The following is a 10,325-nucleotide window of genomic DNA, read 5'->3' on the forward strand; positions in this document are numbered from 1 at the left end:
ATAATAAAATGGTGCAAATTGTCTGTCTTTTCATTACTCGCATCGCGGCAGTTAGAAAAATGTTACTGGTCAGCTGGTTGAGTGGAATTTTTTTACTTTTTACAGAACTTACAGTCCTTTCAGACCAGGCCTGCTAATGCAATGATACACCCAGACAATATTTTCCCATTTTCTTTAATCAAGGCGCTATTTTACCATTTTCTTTAATCCACGCTCTATTTTTCCATTTTCTTTAATCCAGGCCCTATTTTACCATTTTCTGTAATCAAGACACTATTTTTCCTTTTCTCCAATATTTCCATTTAGAAAGCTCCTTCAATGGATGTATTCCCTTTGATTCTACAATAAGAAATTGCTAAGCTACGTATTTTACGAAGAATTAAAAATTATTTTTTGGAAATATACCCAACTGTCTTTTTTTTTTAACCATCTCTCTCTCATTCTACCTCTTAATCTCGTTCCATGCTGTCTTTTATATCTTTCAAACTTTTCATATCTTTCTTCAGTGGTCATGCCGTTCTTTTTCGTTGAAAGAATGATTTAAGCACGGATAATGTTCGTTTTCCCTACTCGATTTTTTATTACATCTTTCGAATCTTCATTTAAAAAATGAAAAAAAAATATCCTATATACATAATTCGGGCAAATTAATATTTATCACAATAAAAAAAATGAAATATATGTAAATAATTGAGGCTTTTGTCTAAGTTTCAGTTTTGCGAAATCCACTTAGGGACATTTGATCCCCCAAGGGCTAGTACTAAAACACGCATGAAATACATTTGATCCTTTCGAGGGTTAGATTAAACACGGCGAAACAGTGTAGGAGAATCACTGTTTCGCCGTGTTTAGTAGTTAGTACTAGGCCTAGCCCTAATGTGGAACTGGAGTTCGGACCGGAAACGAACTTTTACCTTAAGCACTAACAAATAAAAGGGACAAATATAAATGATTCCATGTGCAACGGAAGTTCACATACAAAAAGGAATACTGTTAAAATGTTAAAAAGTAACAATATAAAAATTTGGGAACTCTGGAGAACAAAATAAAAAGTAAGAAATACGCCGAAGTTTCTTCAGCGCAATCGGGTTTTCTGTACAGCGTATAATTCAGTATGAAACTCTCAGCCACGACCCACGAGACTCTCAGCCGCGGTCCACGAAATTTTCAGCCACAGGTGGTCGCCTGTGTTGTAAGCGGTACCAGACGCACGATCATGGGTAACTTTAACCTTAAAATAATAGAAAAAAACTACTGAGGGTAGAGGGCTGCAATTTGGTATGTTTGATGACTGGAGGGCGGATGATCAACATACCAATTTGCAGCGCTCTAATTTCGGTAGTTTTTAAGATCTGAGGGCGGACAGAAAAAAGTGCGGACGGAACAGACAAAGCCGGCACAATAGTTTTCTTTTACAGAAATTTAACTAAAAGTAAGGAAGTTTGCTCAAATAGACCAAAATAACCAAAATCGGTGTGGCATATGCAACCAAGCAGATCGTGACTACAAGTACCAGGCTTGTGCACATAAATATGAAAAATAAAACCTTTTATGCTATATAAAAGGCTGTGGTTGTTAAAAAAAATATATTATATCTTTTTAAACGCAGAGAACCTCGAGAAATGTTAATAAGTCTCACGTAATGCTGGACATGCTGCTTGGAATGGATGCATTTTTTCGTAAAACTGTAACTCATACACACTCTGCTTCTACATTCCGCGGCTCATTGTGACCCATTCCCGCTCCCACCTAACTCCCAATGTCTGTTGTGAGTTCTGGTACCGGTCTGTAGAGCCTACATGCCAAAGGAGGTCAAGTATCCGGTATTAATAAAAATGATGTAGTCTTACCGTGTTATGGTGACGTCACGGCGTACACATTACTGAACAAGGTAGAAAAACGCATTAGCCGAGTTCTCTTGCACTCAAGACCTTGAGGGTGTGAGGATTCCTCCGACGGGTACTTAACGAAGGAAGGGAATGCTCTGACGGGAGTATACTTAAGTGTCTGGTGTAACTTTTCACTGGGGTCGGAGCAGAGGTGTTAATGCTACTGGTCACTTATATCCGAGAAGGGGTGTTAAGTGCCACTGGTCACTTATAATCCGAGAGGAGGTGTTAAGTGTCACCTGTCACTTATATTCGAGAGTGAGTGTTAAGTGTTACTGGTCACTGATATCCGAGCACAAGTGTTTGGTGGTAACTGGTTACTGGCGCGGTATAGTTGCCACTGGTCACCGGGAATTTATTACTAACTGGTCACTGATGCCCTAGTAACATTCTCATTCCTAATTATAATACTATGTGGGCTTACTTGCATATAATAAATACTGCTTATATTATATTATGTTTTAATTATTACATGGAACGTTTTATTAAGTCAGCTGTAGACAGAAATTGGCTAACAACTAGTTCTGCTGTAAAATAAGGTGTTCATGTTTTACTCAGTTTTGGTCCAGTTCATATTCCACCGATGACGAATGACAATCGAGATTAGTCTCAGACTTATATATATATATATATATATATATATATATATATATATATATATATATATATAAGTATGTATGTTTGTGTGTATGTGTGTGTGTATTATTTGAAGTGATGATATTGGTGACATCTTAAGAACAAAAGCCCGTGCTGGCATAAGGGCAGCTTAAACTAAAGCAACAGCAGTACCGATCCTACCAATAGCACTTGGACTTCAGGTTGTACTGGATTGCATGTTTCGTAAGTGCTGGGGAGAGAGAGAGAGAGAGAGAGAGAGAGAGAGAGAGAGAGAACACATAGCCAAGAGTTAACAACCAAGCGTTGACAAATATTCTAAATCGTTAAGTTCCAGTGCTTCCCACGCTGAGAAAATTTCGGGACGTGAACATGGCCCGGGTACATGAATCAATAACAGTTTGTTCATGCAAAAGTTCACCGGTATAGCTCATTAACCACTCCTAACACACAAATACACAGACGTTTGTCAAGGTTTCCCCCGATACTGCTCTTCAAAGCTATCACTTCAGAACGGACTTGGAAAAGGTGTGACGTAAGAATTCCATAGGTACAATTTGATCGGAGAGGCAAGAGAAAGTTTTAAAACTGGAAGAGGAGAAAGTTAGAGAAAGGACATTGCTGCGATGGTATGAGAGGACCTTTTCAACTTCCGCTTCGTCTCTTTTGGATTCTGGTTATGTCGGCACCAAGTTTTTTTTTTTTTTTTTTTGTCCCTAACTTACCTTAACCGGACCTAACATAACCTAACCTTACACAGGTCCAAACGATTTTGAACTTGACATGACTAGCAACTTTTACACTCAAAGATTAAATATAGGTATTTTTGTTTAAATAACGGGTATGATAGTATTTTGATTCACTCAAACTGCTTGACTTTGCACTTTAATAATATCGCGATAAATGATAACTTGCATGAAAGAAAAAAAGTAGACATTCTGAAATTTCAAGGAATATTCTCTGGAAATTAAGGGAAAAAAAATTTAAGCATACCTTAGTTTAACCAGACCACTGAGCTGATTATCAGCTCTCCTAGGGCTGGCCCGAAGGATTAGACTTATTTAACGTGGTCAAGAACCAACTGGTTACTTAGCAACTGGACCTACAGCTTATTGTGGAAACCAACATAAACGACTTAACCTAGAATATCAAAACAAGAGTTTCAGGTCAAGATTTAGCTTTGATTTTACACGAAGAGAGAGAGAGAGAGAGAGAGAGAGAGAGAGAGAGAGAGAGAGAGAGAGAGACCCGAGATGCGACCCCTGGGCCCCTCCTTCCCGAAATTAGCATCCTAACTGTTAGACCACATGGCTAATGCACTCGGACACACACGTATATATATGTATGTATATATGTATATATATTTTATATGTATGTACATTTTGCAAAAATGTAAAGCGTTGCTACATCGAAAAATAAATGCTATTAGTCAACTCTTTCATGTGTTCCATTTTCGTCGCCTAAAATACGCTCAGAAAATTATTACGGACATAGATTTGCAAACCTCTACGGATTCTGCACTCGCTCGTTCATTTTCAGAATGAGCCGAGAAACTGGTTTGAAATGTCAGTTTCAGAGACTTAAAAATAAAATGAAACATACTGAGTAAAAGACCGAAATTTAGTCTGCACACTGTAAAGTTGAAACTTCTCTAATGTTAAAGCCGAAAAGTTTTCTATGCGGAAATCAACTTTCTGCCACATACATGATAATACATTATTTATATGTGTTATTTCAGAACAACTTTTTTTATATGCATTACGGTATACGTGGTATAATACATAAACCCCTCACTTACGCTCTTATATGTATATGTGAGGATACGTATATATTTGTGTATATGTATATGTATATACATATATATATATATATTTGTGTGTATATATATATATATATATATATATATATATATATATATATATATATTTATACCCGTAAAACCTCTTCCTCCTCCTCCTCCTCCTCCTCCTCCTCATCCTCCGCTTTAAACACCTTAAAAATTTCAGCAGAATTTATCGCTTTTGTTTTAAGCCCAGAGTTCCCCTGGGGTGTGCTGGAGCTGGTTAAGCAAGCCCGGTGTTGAATCAGGAATTCTTGCAGAAGAAATTTGTTGAGAGAGAGAGAGAGATGCAGTTGGTAACTGCTGGTCCCTCTGAAAAACGAGAGAGAGAGAGAGGAGAGAGAGAGAGAGAGAGAGAAACTGGTAACGCTGTCCTTCTCAAAACGAGAGAGAGAGGGGCGGGGGACTGGTAACCACTGGTTCTCTGAAAAACGAGAGAGAGAGAGAGAGAGAAGAAGAGAGAGATTGAAACTGGTAACCGCTGGTCCTTCTCAAAAACGAGAGAGAGAGGGGGCGGGGGACTGGTAACCACTGGTTCCTCTGAAAAACGAGAGAGAGAGAGAGAGAGAGAGAGAGAGAGAGAGAGAGAGAGTAACCATGGTCCTTCTCAAAAACGAGAGAGAGGGGCGGGCGACTGGTAACCACTGGTTCCTCTGAGAGAGGTGAGAGAGAGGAGAGAGAGAGAGAGAGAGAGAGACGAAACTGGTAACCGCTGGTCCTTCTCAAAAACGAGAGGGGGTGGGACTGGTAACCACTGGTTCCTCTGAAAAACGAGAGAGAGAGAGAGAGAGAGAGAGAGAGAGAGAGAGAGAGAGAGAGAGAACTGGTAACCGCTGGTCCTTCTCAAAAACGAGAGAGAGAGGGGGCGGGGGACTGGTAACCACTGGTTCCTCTGAAAAACGAGAGAGAGAGAGAGAGAGAGAGAGAGAAAGAGAGAGAGAGAGACGAAACTGGTAACCGCTGGTCCGTCTCAAAAACGAGAGAGAGAGAAACAAAACTGGTAACCGCTGGTCCTTCTCAAAAACGAGAAAGAGAGGGGGCGGGGGACTGGTAACCACTGGTTCCTCTGAAAAACGAGAGAGAGAGAGAGAGAGAGAGGGCGGAACACAGGTTTTCTGCAGCACCTCCTTTCCCCACCCCCCTCATATTTTTGCATTATTTCTCTCATGAATAATGTGCACCAAAAGTTTTAACTTTCTGACTACGAATAATCGGGTTCAGGAACAGTCTTTAGTTCGTGAAGTTACTTTTATCTGTTTATTATTATCATCATTATTATTATTATTATTATTATTATTATTATTATTATTATTATTATTCAAGTATTAGTTGTTACAGTATTATCAGTATTATAACCACTTTCTGAATTGTCATTGTTTCACTACTGTCGTTCTTTTCACAATTTTTATAGCTTTTACTGGGCGTTTCTGCAAAAAGATTTGATATTACGTTAATTTATTATCGTTACTCTACACTCCAAAAAATTTGATTCATTAACTCTGATTTGCGCTGACTCATTCAGTAGAGAGAGAGAGAGAGAGAGAGAGAGAGAGAGAGAGAGAGAGAGAGATTAAAGCCACTACTTCTGAAAGCTGAACAAAGCCAAAGCATAAGAATTCAGATAGCGAAATGAAAATGTTCTTCCCCCGTGACATCCTGACAGCAGTTATTTTCAATCCTTTTTATTTCTATTGAAGGAATGGAAAATAAATAAGGGAAAAATCCTTTCTTAAAACTGCTATAGGGAAAGGACAAAGGTTATAAGCTTCGTAAACTACTGGTTACAAACACACTTTCTGATATCAACTTACCCTCTGATACAAACTTCAGCAAAACTCAACTCAGTAGCTCAAGCTTTGTAATTTTCTCTTCAGACACTCCTCCATATTTTGTCGACTTAATTTTGAGGGGGGGGGGCCATGGGGGATTTGGGGGCGCTCAGAGTAACTTGGCATTTATACGAACATTGCCCTTCCCAACTCCCACTCACTTCATTGCCTTTGCTCAGTTACTTCAGATTAAAATAACCTAATATCAACCCGTAACCTTTTCCAAAGGCGGGCCAGACGTATGATAAGATATATGGTAAGATGCTAAAGGGATTAACACACCTTGTGTGGGCCTGTGGGCTCGAACCCGGGCAACATCCGTTCCACTCTCACCAAACACCTCCAAAAGACTGGTCTGCGCAAACTCAGTTCAGTCAACTGAGCCTCCAACGTCCAGTGAATGGAGACTTTCGTGAATTTCGTCTTTCCATCGTCAGGGTTTATATAATCACGGGTTAACTTACTTACTACCTTAGGAGATGTAAATGACCTTTTAGGGCGGTGGGTTTCTTGCTAAAGTTGGCAACGAACTGCTGACGAAGGCGCTGAAGAGTAGCCGAGTTGTAGATTATGATTTGGGTGAGAGATCTTTAGAAATTTCATCTACTAGAGTAATGGGCCTAAAGAAGTTAACCCTTATAACATCATTTTATAATTTTTCAGTTTCCCATTAAGTCATAATTCAAAAAGTCACTTTTTACCAAAAACGCCACCAATAGCAGCCAGACATAAGGATACTGTAAATTTCCTTTTAAATAAAAACTTTACTCGCCAAAAGAAACACATTTCTGTTTCTTCCATTAATCTTTTTTTTTTACATTACGAATGAAAAAGGTTTGGACTGACTTGCAAAACGTTCTTTTCATAGAGTTTGCTTTAAACTGTCACTAACAGCAGAGAAATACATTGGAGGAAATAAATGAAACTCCAGCAAAGTATGAATTTTATTCATTACCATAAATCATATATATACGTACATTAGATATATATATATATATATATATATATATATATATATATATATATATAACAAATATATAAATATATATATATATATATATATATATATATATATATATATATATATATATATATATATATCCAAGAACGCCACGTATCGATACATAAAAAGTGATACAGCTTTGTGCGTTTCAGAAACATCAATCGGCCAAACGAAAGGTTTTTTTTTTCCACCTGGCAGCAGCAGGGATTTTGTAATTGCAAAAATAGTCCTCCTTAATTGTTGGATTTTAAAGACAACGAATTAATTAACTGGTGCTTCGATTAAATCATGACACCTCTGTGTTTACGAATGACTGGAAGTTATTTTGGCAAGTTAAATAGACTTGGTAACTTGATAGGAACGATGGTTATATCAGAAGTTAAGTGTGTGTTTGTATGTAGAGGAGGGGAGAGGTGTGTGTTTGTATGTAGAGGAGAGGAGAGGAGAAGTGTGTGTTTGTATGCAGAGGAGAGGAGAGGTGTGTGTTTTTATGTAGAGGAGAGGAGAGGTGTGTGTTTGTATGTAGAGGAGAGGAGAGGTGTGTGTTTGTAATGAGAGGAGAGGAGAGGTGTGTGTTCGTATGTAGAGGAGAGGAGAGGTGTGTGTTTGTGTGTAGGGGAGGGAAATGTGATGATATTAATAGTAGAAGTAGTAGTAGTAGTAATAGCAGTAGCTGTGGGGGCAGTTCCTGTAAAAATTATACATTAGTAGTGGTGGTGGTAAGCGTTATAAGAGTAGTTCCTGTAAAATGATAAAGTAGCAGTAGTTATGTGGACAGTTTCTGTAAAAATGATATAGCAGTAGTGGTGGAAGAAATAGTTATGTGGGTAGTTCCTGTAAAAATGATAATAGTAGTAGTAGCGGTAGTGGTAGTTATGACGGTAGTTCCTGTAAAAATAATATACAGTAGTGGTGGTAGTAATAGTAATGTGGGTAGTTCTTGTAAAAATTTAATATTAGTACTAGGGGTAGTAATAGTTATGAGGGTAGTTTTAATAGTTATGAAAGTAGTTCCTGTAAAAATTATATAGTAGTAGTAGTAGTACTAGCAGTGGAAGTTATGGGAGTACTTCCTGCAAAAATGATAATGTCATGTTAGTGGTAGTAATAGTTTTGTTATAGTAGTAGTAGTAATAGTTGTGATAATGAAAGTTATGGTTGTAATTCACGAAAATCATATAGTAGTAGTAATGGTAGTAATAGTTACGGAGGTAGTTCCTGCAAAAATGAAATCGTAATAGCAGTGGTAGTATACTAGTTATAATGGTAGTTCCTGTAAAAATAACATGGTAATAGCGGTGGTAATAATAGTTACCTGATTTCCATGCATATCAGACCTGGTACTAAAGTCCAGTCCATTTTCACAGACCTCTTATCCACAGACCTCGTATTGGCACGTCTTTGTTGAACAGACTTTATGGATTTTATGAATCTAGAACGTTTAATAAATTCCGACTGAACTAATCAACATTACAAAGCAAAATGCAACAGATAAATAAATGCATATAAAGACTTTTAAAACAATTTTTTAAAAATCCATCATCTAAAATGCTATTATGTAACCAACATTATATTCCAGTTGACTCGTAAAGGTATGTTATTGTTTTATCTAATTTCCTAATACAACAAGCACATGTAAATACATTATGATAACAAGTGGTTATAAAACACACAAGTATGTTCCCTGAAACTTAGTATTTATCAAAATTTTGTTAACATGAAGATAGATTTTGGTCGTAGGATTACAAGTAAAAAAATCTTTGTTTCTCTTTTACATATTCCATCTAGATACTGCTCTAATTGTCTTTAATTTCCTAACACGCGAACTTAACATGGACCAACACTTTTTCATTTGAATTGGAGAATACAAAATTAAGGCCAGAGGCCAAGCGCTGGGACCTAGAAGGTCATTCAGCGGTGAAGCGGAAATTGACAGTAAAAAAGTTTTGAAAGGTGTAACAAGAGAAAAACCTCTCAGTTGCACTATGAATCAACTGTTAAGAAAGGGTGGAAAGTAAGATGGAAGAAAGAGAATATGAACGTTGGTACAGTAAAAGGAATGAAAGGGGTTGCAGCTAGGGGCCGAAGGAATGCTGTCAAGAACCTTAAGTAATTCCTACAGTGCACCGCATGAGGTGCACTGATGACACTATCCCCCTACGGGGTCATTTGAATTAATAATTGGTCCTTGAATGGCACAGTCAACCAAATACGCAGCAGTAACTCAGTGGGTATATTCCAACTGGAAAACTATTAAATATACCTTTACAAAAGACGCGAAATAACGTGTCCAGTCCACAGACTAATTACCCGTTGTAACAATAGGCACCGCAGGTAATTGTTGACTCCAGCACTCTGGGAACAATGAGAGAATTTAACATGGCGACACTGGTCATGTGTGAAATGGAAAAAGAGAGGTGAATGTAAAAATGAAATTAAATGCAAATTAGAGAACTTTAATACAAAAAATGTAGCTGAACATGAAACTCAATGCAAATTAAATAGTTATACATAAAGATGAATGTCAAAAGGAAATTCAATGCAAATTAGATGACTTGAATTTAAAAAATGCAGCTGAACATGAAATTAAATGCATATTGAAGCTAAATGCACTAATCATCATCATGTGTTATCATATGTTATCTTCTTCAGCAATTCTTCAAAGTCCTTTGCTTAACATCATTCTGCCCCGTTGAAAACAGAACGCTTAATAAATTAACGTTTTTTAAGACTAATTTTTATCATAAACTTCATTCAAGATCATCGAAGCCATTTTCAGTGACAGGTCTAACATTCCTGGAAAGAAAAGAAACTACCATTTTAATTCACTTCCCCACTCTGAAGCGATGAAAGAAAAGGAATGTTCAGAAACGATATAGCTTACGTGATTCATAAATTTGCAACCAGGTGGAAATCATTTGAGGGAGCCAAACTCTCAAAGGGATTAAAGAAGCAATGACTCATTAGGTTCTCTTGAAATTATTGAAAGGAATCTGAAATCTGCCATTTCATTTCACCAAACATCACGTTCCTTCAATAGAGCACAGCTTTCTCAGGTTGGGAGACCCACTGAGAGAGTATGATTGCTAGTGAAAGAACTGAGCGAATGATGACATTTCATCCTAAGCTTGCACAGATGCCCCGCCCCT

The sequence above is a fragment of the Macrobrachium rosenbergii genome, chromosome 53 (assembly GCF_040412425.1).
Source record: "Macrobrachium rosenbergii isolate ZJJX-2024 chromosome 53, ASM4041242v1, whole genome shotgun sequence".
Taxonomy (NCBI): Eukaryota; Metazoa; Arthropoda; class Malacostraca; order Decapoda; family Palaemonidae; genus Macrobrachium; species Macrobrachium rosenbergii.